We start from the raw sequence: 22,471 nt of genomic DNA on the forward strand, positions 1-22,471 counted from the left end.
CGAGATTACTTCAAAGCAAAGAAATTGAAGTATTTTCTTTACTTTTAGGCAATCACGGCACCCGTGCTTTACCTTATAATGTTAAAAGCTAAAGCGCGAGTGCGGCGATTGTAGCAAAAGTCAACAAATAGAAAAAAAGTTGTGGCCGCCATTTTTTTTATTTGCTTACTTTTGTTACAACCACCGCACTTGCGAGTTAGCAATTACCATTATAAGCTAAAGCGTGGGTGCCGCGATTACCTAAAAGTAAAGAAAATACTTCCATTTCTTTTCTTTTGAAGTAAGCAGTCTGTTTTAAAGTGCGGTTGAAAAGGAGAGAAATTGGTCTTAAACTGCTGAGTACAGAGAAACTGAACTGCTGCAGTGCCAGGAGAAGCAGCAGATGCTGTTGTCTCTAGCAGGGAGTCCCTAGCCCCTGTTCCAGGTCCCATCTGCGGGTAGGGCCCTTCCACACTTCCTGTACTCTTCCCAGTGTCTTTACTTAATGTTCGACCCTCACAATCTGAGAAGCCACTGTCTGCCGAGCCCCCATGACTAGGTGTTCCAGTAACGCGCAGCTTCAATGATGTCTTCGGTAAGGCAGGGTGGTACTTCAGAATTCGCCTTCTTTGCTGAGGTGAAGTTTCCGAAGTACGACCACACTCAACGACATAGTTAAAAGCACTATGCTCTGCACACAATAACAATACTCACAAAAGCAGCAAGACGTCACCAGGCAAGATTGTGCTGGAAAAAGATAAAAGTGCCTACACAGAGGGAAGTAGTTATTCCTTGGTTCCTTGAGGGCACGATTCAGACACATGAATTGAGTGACAGAACAAAGCATGCAAATAAAAAAACAAAGTAAAAAACATTGTCAGTTTCAAAGCCAAGAGCCAATGCCAAGAGCTCTAACTTTAACAAATGGGAGACCTATTGCATTGCAAATGCTTGTTTTACCTTTAGTCTGTCTCTTGCTGCTAATTTCTGACTTCTAATTGCCCTCTTTATGCTCCTTTCTGACCTTTATTCTGTGTCTTTCTGCAACTTTCTCAATCAATCAATCAGGGATTTGTAGAGCACACTACTCACCCATGAGGGTCTCAAGGCGCTGGGGGGAGGGAAGTTTCGGGCAGCTCAGGCCATTTGAAGAGCCATGTCTTAAGGCTCCTGCTGAATGCTTGCAGGGTGGGGCTTCATCTGATGCTAAGGGGGAGTTCGTTCCAGGTCTTGGCTGTGATTTAGGAGAAGGATCTGCTTCGCGTTCTGGCTCTGTGGATGCGGGGGATTTTGGCCAAAGCTAGGTCTGCGGAGTGGAGTTTTATTTTGAGGGCATAGAAGGAGAATCTTTCGTTGAAGTATTGGGGTCTGGTGTTGTGGAGGGCTTTGTAGGCGTGTGTAAGCGGCTTGAAGGTCACTCTTTTTCTCATCTTTATTTTGCTTCTTTCCGTTTATTTCTGATCTCTATTCTCCCTCTTTCTGCTCATTTCAGACCTCTATTTTGCTTTTTTCTGCCCATTGCTGACTATTATTTTCCCTCTTTGTCCTCATTTCTCACCTTTATTTTGTCTTTTTCTACTCATTGCTGACTTTTATTTTGCCTCTTTCTGCTATTTTATCACTTTTATTTTTCCTGTTGCTGCTGGTTTCTGACCTCTATTTTTCCTCTTTTCGCTCATTTCTGACCTTTATTCGACTTTTTCTGCTCCCTTTTGACCTTGATTCTGCCTCCTTCAGCTAATTTCTTTAATTTTACTTGCTTCTTTCTGCTCGTTGCTGACCTGTATTCTGCCTCTTGCTGCTCGTTTCTGACCTCTATTTTGCCTCTTTCTGCTCATTTGTGATCTTTATTCTGCCTTTTTCTGCTTGTTTTTCACCTTTATTATGTCTCTTTCTGCTCAATGTCTACCTTTATTCTGTCTCTTGCTGCTCAATTCTGAACTCTAATTTGCCTCTTACTGCTCCTTTCTGACCTTTATTCTGTGTCTTTCTGCTCCTTTCTCATCTTTATTTAGCCTCTTTCTGCTTGTTTCTGACCTCTATTCTCCCTCTTTCTGCTTGTTTCTGACCACTATTTTGCCTCTTTCTGCCAGTTGCTTACCTTTATTTTGCATCTTTGTCCTCGTTTCTCACCTTTACCTTGCCTGTTTCTTCACATTGCTGACCTGTATTTTGCCTCTTTCTGCTCATTTCTCACTTTTATTTTGCCTCTTGCTGCTTGTTTCTGACTTCTATTCTGCCTCTTTCTATTCATTTCTGACCTCTATTCTGCCACTTGCTGCTCGTTTCTCACCTTTATTTAGCCTCTTTCTGGTCATTAGTGCCCTTTATTCTGCCTCTTTCTGCTAGTTTCTGACCTTTATTCTGCAACTTACTGCTCATTTGTTAACTTTATCTTGCCTCCTTCTGGTCATTGATGACCTTTATTCTGCCTTTTCTGCTAACTTCTGACCTTTCTTCTCTGTCTTTCTGCTCTTTTCGCAATTTTATTATACCTCTTTCTGCTCGCTTCTCACCTTTATTCTGCCTCTTGTTGCTCATTTCTGACATTTATTCTTCCTCTTTTTGCTCATTTCGCACTTTTATCTTGTCTGTTTCTAAACTTTATTCGGCCTCTTTCTGCTCCTTTCTGACCTTTATTTTGTCTCCTCTGCTTTTCCCCGGAACCACAAAGGGAGAGCTCAAGGCCCTTTGTTCCCAGCTGACTCCCCGTCTGCTATTGGAGCCGGCATTGCTGCTGCATAGAGGGAGCAGCTGGAAAGGCAGCTCTCTCTGTGCAGGAACAATCTGTTTCATCTCTTTACCTGCCCGCATGTCTGTGGACAGGGAAAGAGGTGAAAGCTCTGTTTACAGCAGGCGGGAAAAGTTTGACTGCTCTTGCCCGCTGTAACCAGAATGTTTGCTTATGATTGGAGTGGGCTGTCAAATCTCCTGCCAACCATAAGCAAACAGCTAGGGCACCCCAAGACATAGCAGGAGCCAGCCCTGGGGGGGGGGGGGCTGTCCCCAGGGCCACATATGGCTCCAGGAGGGGTGCACATGGCTCCCCTCCTTTCTTGTGCATGGGCAGCCCTGGGGAGGTGGTGGTCCCTGGGGCTGAGATTGTCCCGGGAGGGGGGGGGTAGCGCTACTCCTCCCCCATTCTTGGCAAAATGTATTTGGCCTCAAGGAAGTTGTGGTTTCCAGGGTCAAGGGGTGTTCTGCAGGGCTTCCTCATTTTGTGCTATTTAGCCCTGGGGGGTGGTCCCTGTGGCTGGGGGCCTGGTGGGCTCCCCAACATTGTGTGATTACCCCGGGGAGGTGGTGGTACCCGGGGTTTAATGACCTTTAGGAGGGGGCTCCATGCACCCCCCTCTTTTTTTTTATAAAAATGCTCCCAGGACTTGGCCCACCCAGAGGCCCTTTTCAGAACAGAGCTGCATGTTTGACTTAAGGTCCTAAGGGAATTAGCATGGGAAACACACTTATTTTGACCCCCAGTTTTTCTCGGCCCCCGCTCCACAGATCTCCCCGAAACTTTTCATGCACAACTAGATTAACCGGGACATTTTTTGGGGGAAAATGTTGTGAAGATTTGTGAAATGGCATCAAAGATATAGGCAAGTAAAAAAAAATTGATAGATAGAAAGACTGACAGACAGACAGACAGAAGACAGATAGATAGATAGATAGATAGATAGATAGATAGATAGATAGATAGATAGATAGATAGATAGATAGATAGATAGATAGATAGATAGATAGATAGATAGATAGATAGATAGATAGATAGATAGATAGATAGATAGATAGATAGATAGATAGATAGATAGATAGATAGATAGATAGATAGATAGATAGATAGATAGATAGATAGATAATCTTTTATGGTACCCTGCAGATACAAAAAGTTGAGACTGTCAAGGCTGCCACTGTTCAACACAAAGCCCCAACTGTTCCTCGATCCTGCCACCAAGGTGTGTCCATTTTTAAATTAAAAAATGTGGAAAGTAAAGACACTCAACGGCATGAATAGGCACAAGTGATCCAATATCAGCTCACATTGAGCCATGGCAGCATTGCTCATTAACAATGGATTTAACCCATATCTCTTGACTGGGGGTGAATGCATGACTTATTCTACATTCCGTCCATCATTTGTTTGCATAGCACTTTTAGTGAGATGGGTATGCCCCGAAGTGGGTCCCTTGCCCACTGTGCCACTGGATTCAAGCTAGCCGTGCTGATGAGGGGTAATACCCTCAACCAGTCCCAGGATGCTTGTTTCCGGTCCAGAGAAGACCTGGCCGGGCAGTTCGGTCTGTACAGTTCCCATGAGGAAAAGGGTCAAGACTGATTTGCATATGGCTGTGTCTAAACGTTGGTGGCATGGTGAGAAAAAGAACAATGGATTTAACCCAGATCTCTTGACTGGGGGTAAATGCATGATTTATCCAGCATTCTGTCCATCATTTGTTTGTGCAGCACATTGAGCCATGGCAACATTTTTCTAACTCCTACAAACCTTGCCCATACCTCAAGAATGTGCAACTCTTGTCAATCAGGTGCACCATGACTGTACATTTTGCTATGGTGGCTGTTTGTGCCCTTTGTGTCCTTAATTGCACTGAATGTTGAACTGAAAGGGCTAGACCAAAGAATCCTCTCTCCCTTCTGAACATCCCAATATCCTCTACACAATAGGTTTTCATGTCACCCTGAAATGGTGAGGGGGGTCAATACCTACCCCAAAGAGTGCCTTTCCTCAACATTAACATTCAACCACAGAGACCCCATTGTCTGACTCTGAAGACGAAAGTGCCAGATGCAAGCTCCAAGAAAAAAGAGGAAGGGACAGATCTTGTGGTCCACATCAGTGAAACTAAAGACAACTCAAGCACAGAAGAGGTGTAGAACCCCCGCCCCATGTCCTCCGATCAGATTTGACCGTCAACGACTTGTACCAATGAGTGTGAGTGTAAGCATGCATAAACAAAAGGAGGACACCTACATACAACAACAATGACTTGGATACGGTCTAGTGGGAGAACTGGAGAAAATCCATGTGCTGCAAAGTCTCTATGCCTAGCTTTCCACAGTGATTTCAAGACACCATCACTGAGTGTCTCACACAGTATGGTGGCCAGACCAAGAAGAGCATTGATAACTTGCACAGGGTGAAGCCTTTCACTCATTACTAGCAACACAGAGAAGTATCGGGATATGAATTTCATCCTGTTAACATCATTCAAACCACCTCTGTGCTCATGAGAAAAGTCAACTCACCATGAAACAAATAGTATACACCTGTGGACAAGTTAACAAACGCCCTAGAACTTACATGTTATAGTACAACCATTTATGGTAAAGTTTACAGCTATTACACCTCTACCATGACATCAGCCTTCTAAATGTCTCACAGAAAACTGGTCCTGCCACATAAGGTGGGTGGAAATCATTTTGGTGACATTCTGAATAACATTTGACTCCTTGTAGGGCACGACCCCCAAAATCACGGTACCCCTACCAATACCACATAGAACATCACAATATATGGTGGTCCAATTAAGCAGGCCTACTGGCTTTGTCAATGAGCTCCAACTCCACATCAGAGCCTCCTCCTCTCTTCTTGAATTCCACAAAATTTGAAGTCCAGGATTTTCTAATGCCAGCCTACCATAGGCTAGGGACACACAACTTCTTGGCACAAGGGTTCCCTCATCAGTGATAGTGAGGTTTACTAATACACATAACATAACATGTAACATAACATAATAAAGAGTCACCACATATATTAGGCAAGCTTATTGGCTTTGTCAAGGGTTCATCTTAGTGAAACATATGCAAGCCTATTAACTTTATCAAGGCGTTCACAACATTAAAGTAACAAGAACCACATGTCAAAGGCCTCCATTCGATCAATGGAATCCACAGACATGTTTAAAAGAAATCATTATTGTTAATAAAAGCATTGAAATGTTTACCAAAAAACTTTAAAACACACAAGATGATGGACGGAATGATGCACATTGGCAAAACATTCACCCCCAGTCACGGATCTGGGTTTAATCCATCGTTATTTTGCGAACCACGCCACCCCAGTTCAGACATGGCCATATGCAAATCAGTCTTGACCCTGTGCCTCATGGGAACAGTCCAGCCCGAACTGCCAAGCCATGTCTTCCCTGGACCGAAATCAAGCATCCTAGGACCGGTTTGGGGTTTCACCCCTATTCAGCTAGGATAGCTTGACTCCAGTGGGGTAGTGAGCACGGGACCCATGTCTGGGCATACCCTTCCCACATAGGGTGAACAGCAAAAGTGGGCTAAAGAACGGTGATGGATTAAACCCAGATCAGTTGACTGGGGGTAAGTGCTTGCAATGTTCAACACTCCGTCCATCATTTCCTTTGGTTTTTGCTTTGTTCGCCATAAGTTGGCAGGGTATGCTCAGACATGAGTACCTTGCTCACTTTGCCACTTGATTCAAGCAAGCCTGGCTGAAGACGGCTGAAATGCCAGAAACCGGTCCTAGGAAGCTTGTTTCCGGTCCAGAGAAGACATGGCTTGGCAGTTCGGGCTGGACTGTTCCCATGAGGCACAGGGTCAGACTGATTTGCATATGGCCATGTCTGAACTGGGGTGGCACAGTGGGCTAAAGAACGGTGATGGATTAAACCCAGATCAGTTGACTGGGGGTGAGTGCTTGCAACGTTCAACACTCCGTCCATCATTTCCTTTGGTTTTTGCTTTGTTTACCAAAAAACATTAACAGCAATATACTTTAGAGCATTGAGTTAAAATCACATGTTTGAGAACATTCTTCAATCTATATAACATAGTCATGGATCCAAACCTGCGGTGTCCCTGCACTCAAGAGTTGAAGAGCAAAATCCAAGCTCTAACAATGCTTGAAATACTATGAAAAACTCTCCAGGGTCACATTTTTCATGTGCACTGAAACTTAGGGAGACTTTTTCTAAATATCACTGCAGGTGGGGGGTGCGGCAACTACTGAAGCCTTCCCCCTAAAACACTGAGAAGTTATGTTGGTGGTGCCCCGGCCCCTCCTTAAGGCACCACAAGAAATAAATCAGTCCAAAATCTTGCCCTCACTGATAATAAGAGGTATTCCTTGCTGGGATCGTGAATAGATGTGAGCAGCACTGTCCCTTTCTTAATACTTATGGCCATGAGCTGCACGTCCTTTTCCCTTTTGTTTTTTTCTTACTGGTGCCCCTATTCCACCTAGTAATTTTGGGGCAGTGCGGAAAGTCCACTCCCCTGCCCTACCAGTTCCTTGCTCTTACGATACTGAGTTGAGCCAGCACAGGAGCTGGCATCCTTTTTTCTCTCACTTATGGTCGCTGCAAATTGGAGTCGGGGCCGGTCTGGGAACAGCAAACAGCCCTAGCAGATTGTTGCTCGATCGGCAGTGGCAGCGAGTGGGGGGTGCCAGTAAAAAGCACCGCTCCCACTTTTGTTACTCGGGCCGATATTTTAAACCAGCCCCCAGTGGCAAAACTGGCCCACTCACTAGAAAACTGGCCCCCACCCTTCTGGCCCACTGGGGAAATGCCCTGTGCCCACTACAGCCAGTCCGGCCCTGGTTGGAGGAACACTACAGGCTGCAGCTCTTCCTTTACCTACGGAGTTGGGGTTCTGAGCCCGTGCCCTTGGCTTTTGGGGTCCAGGGATGGGGCTCCCAGGCCCCCTCCAAACGTGAATCTCGAATATCAGCATATTTGTAATGTACTATGTCAGCCACTTCTCAATTTCATTAGCATGCCTGTATTTTGCTTGAAACATCTGCAAGCATCTATTCATTTATAAGCAAATATCAGCATGAACATTAAAGCATTATTCCTGCATGGTATCAAATCCGCTCCTAAAAACGATTTCTTTTTGGTTTTTTTGCAGATTTATATAGCACGAACTCGACCCGAAGGTATTCGAGTGCTTTACGTGAGCACGTTACACATGGACACATTCATGTTTCCTTTTGTTTTTGGTAGGCAGTGGGAGATTAAGTGATTTGCCCAGAATCACAGGATGTTCACGGAGCCCCGAGACTCGAACTTTGGTTTCCAACACCAAAGTGGCAGCTCTAGCCGTCAGACCACATCCTCTCCCAGACTGAACTCTCTTTCAAGTAAACACAAATGCTAGCGAACTGTACTGAAGAAAATATTTATTTTCAGCATATCATTTGAAGACAGTGCAGGATCTTAGCTGAAATATTATGTTATATTTCACGTATGTTTTTTTCTCTCTCGTTCTCTAATCATACCTAAATGATTGTGATTTTTGCAGAACCGCCATAATAGCACCTTCCACTTGGTATTGTAATGAGCAGACATAGTACAATATTTTCATGTCAGTCACAGAGGTGGGAAAAGATGGGGACAACAGCTGTGTCCGCCTGTGTTTATTGTTTCCATTAAAAGCTGAAGGTTAAAGATCTAGGCAAAAATTAGAACAGGTGGTGCGTGTTATTATCACCTTTCACTCCATACATTGACACATCTGTGCTTTGTCACAGTTTACAGCTTTGACATTGACACTGCGCTTTGAATTAGTTGGATAAATGTTCAGAGGCCAGGCTACATTGTAATGAGTTCACATATGTCATTCTAATAATCTCATTATGGCAACCTAAGGCAAAACCTATTGGTTTATAATTCAGCTAGTTATTGATCTGCCTATTACAAATTGCTACCTTGACACAACAATTGGTACACATCAATAGGTTTGAGGACAGAGACAAGAGTGGCTTTATCACATTCAGCTACTTTCAATAAATGTACTTTTTATACAGAAATTCCAACAGAATATTAGACTATATCAAATTGTTTTATAGGAGGATACAATAAACGTGGTCTAAATTTAAAAAGAGGATAATAAGCCTGTGTTGCTTAATTTCATCCTTTTAGTTTGAAATTGTCCCCTAGAGCATGAGGGGCCCCACAGTATTGAGCTCGTCATCTGACCGCTGCCCTCTACCAGCCACCAAGTACTTTATGCAGCATTGCCCACAATGTACAATGTGCAGGCGTGCTGTGCGCACTGCTGTTTAGGGTGAATGAGGGGTATCGTACAGAGGTGTAACACAAAATCAAAGGGCCCTCCTCAGGGCCGGACTGGTCGTAGCGGGCACCAGGCATTTCCCTGATGGGCCGCCTGGATAGTGGCCGGTTTTGGGCCCTGGGGGGCTGTTTTTGTTACAGGGCCGTTTTTGCAGCATAGCTGCAATATCGGCCCCTGTAACAACATCAGCCAAAACCGGGCCTGGCAAACAGCTCGGCTGCACCCACAACCCACTGGGGGGCCGGTCGAGCACTTTACCAAGGCCTGTTTTGGTTCCCTGTCCGGCACTGGCCCTCCTGTAGAATTGGATGCGCTGCCCTGAGTTTCCAGTATCTTATAGATATTCATTGGCATTCAGCTGAATAGGGTGTCACCCGAAGGTTTGGGGACCCCCTGGAGAGGTACCTGTACTGCAGGGCCTGCAGGGGTCTATGATACAGCCCTGGTATCATAAGCTTCTACTTTTGATCCAGTGGCGGCTGGTGAGATTTAGAAGTGGTGAGCGCTGGAGCGAAGTAAATGTTTTAAGCCAGTGACATGAACTGCGATAAACTAACAATGCCTTTAGGCTCGATGCCAAAGCTCTCAATCATGGCTGGTCAAGAGTAGTTTAGTTATAACAGCCATGATGAAGCCGAAGGCAGTACTAGATTCTCACACTGCCTGTCAGTGGGTCCAAAAATTAATAATAAAACCACAAAAAAATGTTTTCTTACCCACACCTTCTCAGTGTTCTCGTCTTCGGCAGTCACAGCATGAGTCCTGGAGCCCCAGCCAACTCCACTCTACCACTTCAGACTCTGCGCTCATGCTACTGATAATGTTATCCAGCATGAGAGAAGCGGCGGGATTGGCTGGAGTGGGCTGGCTCAACGCTCTTTTAGTCACGGGGGCCTGGGCCTTCTCTCCACTTAGCTGTCTAAGACAGTCGGGTTGGAGAATTTTAAAGAGCGCATGTTAGGTTGGCCATCACATGACAGATGACCAAAGTGACATGCACACTTTAAACAGGAGTAGGCACCACTCCTCCTTTGCTGCAAAACAGCAGCAACGGCCCCGCCCTGCTCTGGCTCTTGGTTCGGGCTGAGAAGCAGTGAAAAATAAAATGGTAATAAATGTATTATTACCATTAGATTTTTCACCTATGCTGCTCTTGCAAATTTGCTGTAAATTCTAAAATATTCTTTTATTCTACACCTTGACATCACATATACTACAACAAAGCAGAATGTGCATTTTAGCATTTGTTAACATACATTTCTAAACTGGCATAGACGTTCTTTCATAATTGTCTAACATTACCTGAAATACTTCAATGACCTCTTTATTTTTCAGTTCAGGGAGAATTTAACTTTTTCCTCCACTACCTCATAAGACAAAATATAAGTTCACACCCATGTAAAAAGTTGAAAATATTTCATATAAAAAATGTTAGGTCCCCCCTAAATAATACGCAACAAGAATGTTTTTTTTCTTTCTACCTCTGTGCCCTACTTTTCGTCAGATATTTTAGCCCTAACAACTGCTACTCTATGGCAACATTCCATTAGGAGACTCGTGTGGTTTACAGCAGATGATAGCGCCTAATGACCGGCCAAATCACCAATTCCTTCTCTTGTGAACATAAATTAGTCTTCCATTTCTTGGCATGTGCAAATCCAGCGAGGGCTTCCCTTTGCCTATTGTGCAAAATATGAGTGACAGCCCCAACAGTCAACATGCTGGAGTGTATTCTCGCCGGGTCACAAAACGCAGAGCAGACGGCTAATTTGGATGGGGGCTTCGGCAGGTGTGCCAAGACACAACCAGACTCTTCAGAACTATGATTAATGATTATGGCACAGTTTACCCGGAGTACAACTTTCCGCGCTTGTTTCGAGAGGAAATAGAGCCTCACAGGAAAACATCCTTGCAGCTAAGTGGTTATTCAATGAAAGAAGCACGCGCGCCTCTTCTATAGTAAAGAATCATTTTTACTTTTAACAGCAGGACATACCGTGCCAGAACAACGCGTCATTTAAAGTGTCACACTTAGTAGAAGCCTTTTAAATGTGTGTTTTAATTATTTCAGACTGGCAAAAAAACTGAATAAAAGATGAGCTCGTTCGTTGTTGTTTTCTGCTACATACGACACTCATTTGACTGACGCCATTTTTTGCATTGGAACGAGAATATGGAACGGGCAGCCGCGAGCTCTCTGGTTGCATTGAAAATATCCATTAGCGGCAGCATTTCCATTTCCAGGTTATTCTGAAAGCTTTCAGCTACTTGTGTTGCGACAACAGGAGCGCCCGCTATTCTCTGCTGTCATACATCTAATCCCACTCACAGCCAGGCGGGTGTTTCTGAGCTTAAACAGTGTGTTTTACAGTTATGAAAGTGGCAGACATGCTCAGTTTCACTGTCAGTTTCAATGCAGGAAACTGCATTAGGAGCAGAGCCTGACAATGCGAGAATTAATCTTGTCAGATGAGTGCTTGTGTCTTTCTTGGGCTTGGTGCATTATTTAGCTCAAGTCGCTGCACTCTAAACCTGGACATCTCCAGCAGTTTTTTTTTACATTGTTGGATTGGTATGGACCAGTCAGTCGGAATGGGGCGCCTGATCTTCTCAGAAAAAGCATTGGGATGTTTGCTGGGTCAAGCTCAGGGCTGCGCGAAATGTTTAAACTCGAACCAATTTCACTATCAAGGCACATTTTAAAAAAAAACATGATTTTGTCTGTTTTGCACTGGCGGAGTAAAATAAATATAACTATATGAGATGAACCTCGGCCTGACCTTTTGCTACAACCTTGGTGCTAGATAGTACAAATATGTCAGGAACAAATTGTATTTACTCCAAATAAAGGGGCAGATTTACAAGCCCCCTGCCCCACCAGTACGTCACTTTTTGTGACGTACAAGTGGTGTATTTCTCTGCCCCACATTTACAAGGACAGGAAAAGCCACCATGCGTGGCTTTTCCTGTACTTGTAAATATGACCTCTCTACAACCAACAATTTGTTCCCACGCAACACACATGGAACCAGACACATTCCCCGATTTACGAGGAATTGTAAATCTGGAAATGCGTGTGAATGCTACGCCTCCACAGGGAAGGCGTAGGGAGGAGCAACGAGGTGAAATGTTTTCATTTCTCCTCGTTTTTACCTCTTACAATGCGTGCTGCATTCCACAGGACGCATTGAAAGATGCCTGTAGTGATTGTTTTTGTGCAGGAAGGTGCTCCTTCCTGCACAAAAACAATCTCCCCATGACGCAGGCATCCTTACACCTTGGTGCAAGGTGCCTGCACCTGGCAGCTGTTTGTGTGCCAGCGAAGGGGAGAGCACAGGAATGCAACATATTATTTTAAATATGTCCTATTCCTGTCCTTTGGAAGTGCCGCAGTGTGGCGCAGCCGAAGGGCTTGCACTGCCTCGCTGCGGCACTGTCTCGTAAATGTGCCCCTAATTTTCGAATATGCGGTAAAATGATTTTGCATTATTTTGAATGTTTACAAAAAAATACATGGTTAGCATTAATTCTATCTTCTTATCTAATCTAAAACATGGGACGAGTGTACGTCTTTTTCAGTATTTTTTGTCACAAAAGAGTGCCAAATCATGTCGAGCTTCTTAAAGCGATGCGTTTAGTATATCTTTTGTGAACACCTCTGACACACAAATCCCATTCTTTTTATTCATTTTGCCATGGTGAAAAACTATTTTGTGTAATATGAACTTAAACGTTTTTAGTTGTGCTTTTTATTACACAAGCACCAAGACATTGCAATATTGATTGCCCCAGCATTTGTTCTGGTGAAAATATTCTGCAATGTCTGTTCTGTCTGTGCAGGTCCTGCATTTATGTTTAAAGGAGTGTAAGCTCTCGTTTATTTACACTTGATTGTGAAGCGTGAAACATAGAGGACACTACCTTGTAATGACCCCTTTAAATGATGTGCTTCCATCTGAATAAAAATTGTGAGGAAATAAGGCTCATTTTGTACTTTCAATTGGACCAAACGTTGAGGGTTCCTGACCGTGCATTTGGAGTCAGTAATTTGGAGACACTATTGGGGAACTGTTCCCCACAGATTCCTCTATAGCTTTATAGACATTGGCAATCTCTACAATACTAAGAGCCTTGAAGAAGACACACGGGTGACAAAACACATGTTGGCTGTACCTTCTGATGTTTCTTTATGACTGAAGATGTCAAGGCACAAGCAATAATTGGGTTGAACTTACTGTGATCTTGACCTTTTGGACTAAATCAAACTATTGGACTACCTATAAAGTGCTCTGATAGCTTGCATCCTCTTGTTATCAGTGGGGTTCCTCATAGTCCATTGCCCTTTCTTGCACCATTGGTAGTAGGGTGTCTGATATCAAATAGTACCAGTTCTCTTACACATTGCAAACTGTATTTGTTTTAAACCACTTAAATGTGTCTTTGTAATATGAAGTGTGATTGGAGAAGCCACTATTACTGCTTTGTGTTGTAAAATTATCTTTCCTAATCATATTTTTCCCCTCCTCAGTTTCTCGAAAGTACGTATGACTGCATCCTCACAAATGTCAATAGCATCAGAAGATTAAATGGGACTGTAGGTCAATTTCACCTTAATTCCACTGGACTGTTTGTATTAATAGTAAATCCCATATATGTTGAACTACCTGCCACTGTGTAGTTATGGTCAGGGCAGAGTTTCCATAGGAAAAGCATTTTTGTTTCTTTCATAACTTTTGTGCCATTTAACAAATCTGCCCAAAACATTCTCCCACAAAAAAATGTATTCACGTTGGTAGCATCATTGAACAATTTGTTGCCAATCCGTCAGGTAGGGGGCTATGACAAACCAGGGGGTGCCCAAAAAGTGCAAGTTCCCACATTAATTCCTATAAGAAAGTTTGCTCTCTGATGCAGAAAAAACAGCTAAATAAAATTACTCCAAATTTGGTAAAATGTTAGAATCTTACTCACAAAGTGTGTTTCTTGGGATTTGATCTAAACTAGTTCAGCAGTTTTTGAGAAATTAGCATTAAAATGCATGGCTTGTATTGAAGATGAATGGATTAACCCTGTAAAAAAGTTAGGTGTATCTGGATGACTGTTCCAGCGTGTGTCCATCGGGAGCCCTGTGGTGCCAAACATTTTTAAAATATAGCCGCTTCTGAACAGTCGAAGGAGCTTTTTCTCCTGTTGGCCATTTTCTCCTGCATGCCTGGTCTCATGACACTGAAACATTCAGATTGGATGGCTGCAAAACTGAATAAAATCTTGTGGCCTCCATTACAGGACTCAGCAACTTGGTACCCATGTCTTAAATTTAAAGAAAAAAGGCTACATAATAGGGCACCATGAGCAGACCCTGAATCCAAGGCCCATGTGGGGTCAGGCATTGATAGGGACTCCGCCATAATTAAAATGTTTTTAAAAGTTTGTCAATTGTGTCAGTGGTTTTACAGTACTACTGCAGGACTCTGTGTAGGACCCTGTTCTGTATTTTAATACTCCCACAATACGGTAGTACCACAGGAGATCCTTGGAACTAAAAGTAATTATCAAAAAAGCTACATCCAGCAGGGTTAGGCATTCTGCAGCAAGTAGTGTGCAGGTCTTAGCTACAAGCCAGGCATGTTCCCAATTTCACTTGTACATGCCAAATGCTGCACATCATTGGGATGTCTATCCTTTGGAATATTGCAGCCAGGCCCTGTTGTCAAACCCCACTGCACACGACCGAAGGCCATGCACAACTGAGTTTTCCCTTTTCCTGGTGTGTGGGTGTCCTGTGGTGTGGAGGGCACAGGGCCTTGCCAGTGGCCAGCCAACCTCTTCTGTCCATTGCTGAAGGATCATGTGCAGTGGTGGTTGGCTGTCCCCGAGAGGGGGTTGGGTGCCGAAACCAATTCTCAATGTAAACAACAGGATTTTACACTTCCAGGGGGTTGGGCAAGGGCCTGATCAAGGGCCAGGTTCTACACCTATCCCCCGCTGTGTACAGCTGGCCAAACCTTAGGATTTATACACAGGCATGACAAATAGCATCATTACATGTTACCAGTTGGCTGTTTCTTTAGACACAGTAGGATTGTTGCTGAAATATTACCTTGAGGAAAGTGTGACTATATGAGATGCCCACACACAGCAAACCATGAGGCAAAATGAACCTGGGCACTAGGTAGTATGACCTGGTGACTGCTTGAGGAGAGGTAGGCCTCTCTACATTTACCCTACTATTCCTCACTAGAAATGATAAGTTCTAGGGCTACATATATTCATCCCTGATGAATGCCTGAGACCTATTGTAGGCTTTATTGGAAGGGCAGAAATATGTTGGCATGGCACCGCAGCGGTACATTGTTAGAAATGGGGGTCTCTAGTTGGCAAGGGCTTGCACCTTTGTCCAAATAGGGACCCTTCTTCCTAGTCAGGGTAAGGGAGTTACACTCCTAAAACAACCCCTGCTCACCGCCTTGGTAGCTTGGCACGGGCAGTGAGGCTTATCTTAGAGGCGGTGTGTAAAGCATTTGCACATAACCAACAGTAATACAGTGCAAGCACTACAAACAAACACCACACCAGTTTAGAAAAATATCCAATATTTTTATATACTTAAGACAAGGCCAAAAACGATAAAAATCCACAATACAGTACTTAAAAATCTTCAGTTATCAAAATAACATTGAAAAACAATTCCTTGATGTCGATAGCTCCATCCAGGGCTATCACAGCCTCGTGAGCAAACAAATCCAAACAGTTCTGGCTGACCGCGGCGTCACGGGCCTGCTACGGCGTCGGGAAGACCCGCAAACAGTACCTTTCAGAAATGCAGGGCGTCGATGACCTCATGTTGAGCTTTCGAACACACCGCGTCCGCATGCGTCGGTTGCGGAGATCGGTTCCAGAGTCGTCCGGAGTCGGTAGGCCAAGGCTGCGATGCGGGATGAGGGCGGGGCTTCGTATAACTTAATGAGCAGTGCCCTCGAACCACGGTGCAAGCAGTGGCGTCGAGTCCGGCGCGGAGCGACGTCATCGGAGAAACCAAGGCAGTGTTGTGAAGCGAGGCGGTGCAGACTGCGGTGCCCACAGGTTGCGGTGCAAGCAGCGGCTGGGTGGCGTCAGCAGGCGTCGTCAGTGAGACCAGGGTCGCGGTGCGGCGTTGTGGCGGTGCCCTCTGCGCTGCCTTCAGGACACAGAGTTGGCTGCGGCATCGTAGACGGCGTCGAGCTTGAAGTCTTTGCTGTTCCTGAGACTTCTTGAACAACCTCAAGCCCTTGGAGAAACTCACAAAAGTAGATTGCAGGAAGTTCAGTCCAGTCCTTTCACTGCCCAAGACAGAAGCAGCCACTGCAGGTCAACACAGCAAAGCACACAGCAAAGTGGTAGTTCCTCCTCACAGCTTCTCTAGCTCTTCTTCTTGGCAGTCTTCTTGATCCAAAAGAGTTCTGAAATCTTGGGGTCTGGGCCCCAATATTTATACTAGCAAATCCGTTGTCCTCTGCAGGCAGAGGGTCCTGTACCTAGTTCAAACCAGTTCTGGGTGCCAGTGTGCACCTTTTTCCTTTGTCAGTGTGGACCAGGGTCATCAGACGCACCACAGGAGGTTGAGCCAGCATTGTGGAAGGCAGGCACAGCCCTATTCAGACCCAGGTGCTACTCCTCCCACCCATCTACATGCAGATAGGTCTATTCAGTCCTGTGCTGACTCACCCTGTCTCCTGGAGTCTCCGCCAGCCCCGGTCACTCACAAACCAGACAGACAATACACAAGCTAGCTAGCAGGCTGGATGGTTAGGTAAGAAAATGCCTACTTTCTAAAAGTGGTATTTTCAAACACAGAATGTTAAAACCATCTTCACTAAAAGATGTATTTTATCATTCTGAACTCAGGCATACTAAACTTGAATTTCGACCATGTTCCCCGGGTCAGTTAGGATTATAGGATGTTATAATCAAACTGCCCATTCTGTCTATGGGGAACGGGTAGCCTTGCAATAGTGAAAAACGAAGTGGGCTGTAATTCACTATCAGGACATGACCCACATACCAGGCCATGTCCTACCTTTCACATACAATGCACCCTGCCCACAGAGGTACCTTGGGCCTACCTTAGGGGTGACTAACATGTAGAAATGGGAAGGTTTATGGGCTGGCAAGTGGGTGCACTTGCGAAGTCGACATGGCAGTCCCAGACTGCACACAGGCTCTGCAATGGCAGGCCAGAGTTACACATTACGCGCTGTTTGCGTGGGTGGCACAATCCAGTGCTGCAGACCACCAACAGCATTTGATTTATGGGCCCTGACACTCGCAGTGCACTTTACTAGGGACTGACACATAAATCAAATAGGCCAATCATGGAAACACCAATCCAGATCACATTTTACCACAGGAGCACTTGCACTTTACCACTGATCAGCAGTGAGAAAAGTGCGCAGAATCATTACACCAGCAAAAACAGAGTCAAAACCGGAAGGTCGGAAAGCAAAAACTCAGGGGAAACACGCCAAAAGATACCAAGTCTAACATACGTAATGGTCATAGCAACCACAAAGGTCCTCTGAGACTACCTCACAGCATTTTTATCTAAGCCAAGGGCACCATCAGAATAAAATATACTTTGTGGTTTACTCAAAGGTTTTTTAAGCACTAATAGAATCTAAGTATTTTATCCAGAGAAAAAAAGAGTTTTTAAGAACTCCCTCAGGCCATCCCCTCTGAAGTTGAGTCCGCCCTGGTATAACTATCTCACAAGGATAGGGGGAGGTGGCCTATGATGAAGCATGTCACATTATGTGAGTGTGCCCACTTTGTTCAATTCTTGGAATTGCCATTTTTTTCCCTAGTGACACTGGCAGTAGACAGGTTGGAGCGCATAACTAATGCTAGGGATACAGTTCCCTATGCATTTCAAGAGGGCATCAGACCATTTTTGTGTTTTGAGAAAAACATAAAGGCCACAGGCAGGACATATGGCCAACACCCACAATCATGTGCATTGGTGGTTAGCTGCTGCCTGAGGTTTGGGCATCCTGTGGTAGGTAGGACGCAGGGCCCACTGCATCCCATGGGGCCAACCAATGCTGCACATAAGCAAAGGCTTTGCACATTGAGTGATTCTGCAGGGCTTGACCACAGACCAGGCTCTAGGCCCAACCGCCACTGTGCACTGGGGTCCCACTGGGAAAAAAAGCCAGATCATCTGAACTTGGATAACAAATACATTTTGCACTCAAGTTTGACAGAAACCACAAGCTTGTACCGAGCTCCAGCACTCTCATCTCCAACAGAAATCACCTTATATTACTTGGTGCAGTGAAAACTTATATTTGTGTAGAAAGGGTTCACACCATACTGTGTTTAGTGGTGGTATAGGGACTTCAAGTTAATCAGATACACCTGCAACAAAAGATGTTGAAACCCCTCTGTATCTTCCCATCTCCTCTTTGCAGTAAACAGTGACCTATCAGGATTCCTAATGTGGCAAAAGGGTACTTCTTCAAAGAACCCCTGCTGAATTCTTTGTGGTGCAGATTACATATCAATACTTAGGCTGACATTTTCTCTTCTCCAGCCAGAATAGAATAGAATTGTGATGCATTGGATTCTAGTGTGGCCCTTGGTTGCTCTTCCTGAGGCTGGTTATCATCTGTCTCATTTTGTCCAGGTGCCATGCTTTTGTTTGACAGAACAACCCAAACAAAACTGTATAGTGAAAGAAAAATGTCACAAGATGTTATCACACGCAAATGCAAACCAATAACTAAGGAAATGGGGCAGGATTTCCTGTAACCATTTCATTTAACCATTCAGATGTGCTTTTACAGTGTCACAGGTACAGTGGACCCATTTTTAGCTTCCCTGGTACCAAAACACCTTCAATTACAGACATTTTCATAAAAACAGCTATATATCTTAATTATTTCAGTATGTCAGGAAACACCTAGTCTCAAATAAAAATTCAAATGACCCCTTCTTAGTAAACACAACTTATTTTTCATTTCGGGTCTCGTGCACCTATCACAGGACCCTAATAAAGAAGTAAAAGCCCTGCAGAAGTGGCACAGCACTCTATCTTTGGCTGTATGGGTACCTTGTAATTACTTTGTAACCAAAGGACATAAAAAACATAAAAATGAAAGCAGCTATCTGATTTGCAGCTCAGGCAACAATACTCAAAAAAATAAGCCCACATCCGTTAAAAAAAGGATTAAATACTTTTCTTCAACACCTTTAGCACATTGGTGCAAAAACAGCCACTAACCATCATGGCCTCAGAGAGGAGTGCACAACCTGTGACACCAACAACACCATCCACTAGCCCTAGCAAAGATGCAGCATAGCAAGATAATGCAGTTATTGTGGTTGCTTCAACATCTAAAACATTTTATAAGTGCTTAAGAAGGCACATGCACTGTATGCAATTACTTGTTCCATAGAGGTAAAACCCCCAGTATTGTATAGAAAGTAGTGGGGATCTGGAAGCAACAGTAGGCTATCCATACCAAAGACACGGCTCATGCTGAGGTTCGGAGCGGTCTTGCTGCAGAAGTGGAACGTACTGCACCAAAGGAATTGCTGTATTGACAGCAAGAGGAGGAGAATGAGAACATAGAGCATTTTGCTTCAGATTGAAGGAAATGCCTAACATCTGCAGCCTCTGAAGAAACCAATAAAACAAATCTTAGCCATTCACAATGAACTTAAGAAAAAACTAAATTCAATAACAATGAAACATAAAAAATATTTAACAAGTCGAAAAAGTACAAACTTAATAAATGTCCAAATATGCACAGGCAAATAATAATTTGTTAACATAAGCTTTTGGTTTTCTCAAAGATTGTTGGAAACAACCTTTATTTTCAATACGCCACCTACTTTAAAACATGGCTCTGCAACTTACAGCATATGTGCTCATCATTCACATCTTTAAGATGAGGTATATTCCATATATTTCATCCGAGACCCTGCGCACTTTTTGAAAAATGGAGAATAAAAATAAAAAATTAGGATATTTATTTTTTTAGCTGCCTACCTTTGATGTAATACTCGTTGTAACCATAACATTAGAGGTAGGTTAGCCATGCACTATATAATATTTGCTATTGATAATGAGATTTTGCTCCAGGTTCTATGCTATTTCTATTCTATATACACAGTACTTATAATCTGTATGCGCCTACAGCCCTTTTACTACTAACTTACATTTGTTAAAATGTTCTGAAGGTCTTTTGATTTATGACAATAAAGTTAGATGGATGATGTCATCAGTGATGTCACATGTGATGTCATTTGAGTTGTCATCAGTCATATCATCAATGACATTATTTAACATGTCACGTGTGATGTAATATATGAGGTCATAAGCAGTGCATGGAGGAGACAAAAGGTATAGTTAGTTTACTTAAATATAACTGATGAATTTCACAGTGTTTTGTGTACTTTAAGCATTGGTACTTGCCTATCTCTTTCAACTACCGATAATTCCACTTTAACCTTTGTTAATTTCAGTGATTATATATTACTCTGGAGGCTGAATCTCCAGGGTGAAAATAGTTAGCACTAGGACTCTTTGACGGTATTGATGCACTATACAAATTTAGAAACATAACATAAAAAGCATTGATCTGACTCCTATGCAAAGAAAATATTCTCAATAAAGAGGCCTATTCAGAAAAGCATTTTGGATTATGTGTATTGCGATTCCTCTAGTACATTTTATGCACTTTCATATGCGTGTGTGTACTGGCCCTAAACATCTAAAATGAGAATTATATTAGGTTATTCAAGGATTTTCCATATAACATTAGCACCAGTAGAAATTTCTGTGGCCTTTTTTGCTTTTTTGAACTATTCAAAACTGATTTTCAAAGACATTTAAGAGTACGTAAAAGAGTTCTTCCTCAGTACTGCTTCCTGTATTCATAAATCCTTTTGTAAATCAGCTCCAATGTTCTGCACCAATGTGTTCTGCTGTTAATATTTCTCAAATCTTATTTATAGAGAATGACTAGTTTTCTAAGTAATCTTTTAAACATTTTAACATGTTGTGGGTTTGAGAGGAGAAGTGATAATAATAGAGAAGGTTTACATTAGAACGAGAAAAAGATCATGGAAAGAGAAAAATGTAATGGAGAAGAATGAGAAAGGTATGGAAGAAAGTGGGAGAATAGAAATGAGATTGAGCGTTAAAAAAACAGTGTGAAGATAACGTAGGAGAGAAAAGGTGAGAAAAAATGAGAAGAGTGGCGGAAGAGAAGTAGAATGAACTGAGAGAGAAAGACAGTGATGATGAGAAAGGCAAATCAAGGAGAGGGAAAAGAAGTGATTTGTGAATAAAGTGTCATAGGGAGGAATGGAGAAGAGGAAGAAGAGAAAGGTATAACAAAGAGGGAGAGAGATTAGGCATGTGCTGATTTTAGGATTCTTGTTTTGTTACCTCATAAATCCTAATACATTTAGTGAAGCCATGTCTCGGCTGAAAACTACCAGATTTCACTATCTGCCTCGCAGCATTTTATTGTGTGTTTTTGCCTAAGACTGTTGCTTGCCCCAATTCATGTTACTCATTTTGTGTTTTGTTGATGTGTCATATAAACGTTGCTTTTTAAACTTTATTCCATATTTAGACCTTTATTTTGGACACTTTTGAGTATGATGAAGACCAGTTAAAAGAAGACTGGTCGCCGCTATTGGCTTTGCCATTGCTGAGGAACGTAAAGCACCTGGCCAATCGTGGGGACTGAAATCAAAATTTCATGGGATTTAAATTTGTGTTTTTACTCATCAATTTAGACATTAGTTGTCTATGCTGTACAATCCTTCCAATAGTCTGTGTGTCGCCATAAATAAGCTGTAAGACAAATTGATTTTGTCAATGCTTGTTTATTCGCCAGACCAAATAAACCACATTCCGTAACACCTGCACAACTCTCTCCCAAAGTGTACCTATTTAAGCACATATAACTCATAAAGCTCCACCACTTGTATCTTGATATGATGGTGTAATATTTTCTTCTTTGTTGAACAATTATGTAACAGTGAGACAAAGTTATTGTTAGTTTCTCCATGAAGTGGGTAATAAGGTCACTTGTCGTAAACAATAATATCCTCTCTTCTTAATGGTTTATATCATATTAAGTAATGAATTTAACTTAGCTGGGGAAATCTGATTTTGCACACTCTTTAAGTCATAACTACACGCTGCAATTTGTATACTTCCCTTGCATGTTTGTGAAATTTTTAAACCTTCAAAAAGTTCTTGAAGTTATATTCCATATCCCTAACACATTTTAAGGCTGCCTATTTCAAAATCCAGTAGTGTTTTAGCCGATGACTCGCCTTAAGTGATGGATTCAGGTTTTGCCCTGAAGTCTATCTGTGTGCAATCTGAAATAGTATTTTAATCTGAAAAATCCAAAAAGGAGCAACA

This window comes from Triturus cristatus, chromosome 12 (assembly GCF_964204655.1).
Source record: "Triturus cristatus chromosome 12, aTriCri1.1, whole genome shotgun sequence".
In the NCBI taxonomy this organism is placed as follows: Eukaryota; Metazoa; Chordata; class Amphibia; order Caudata; family Salamandridae; genus Triturus; species Triturus cristatus.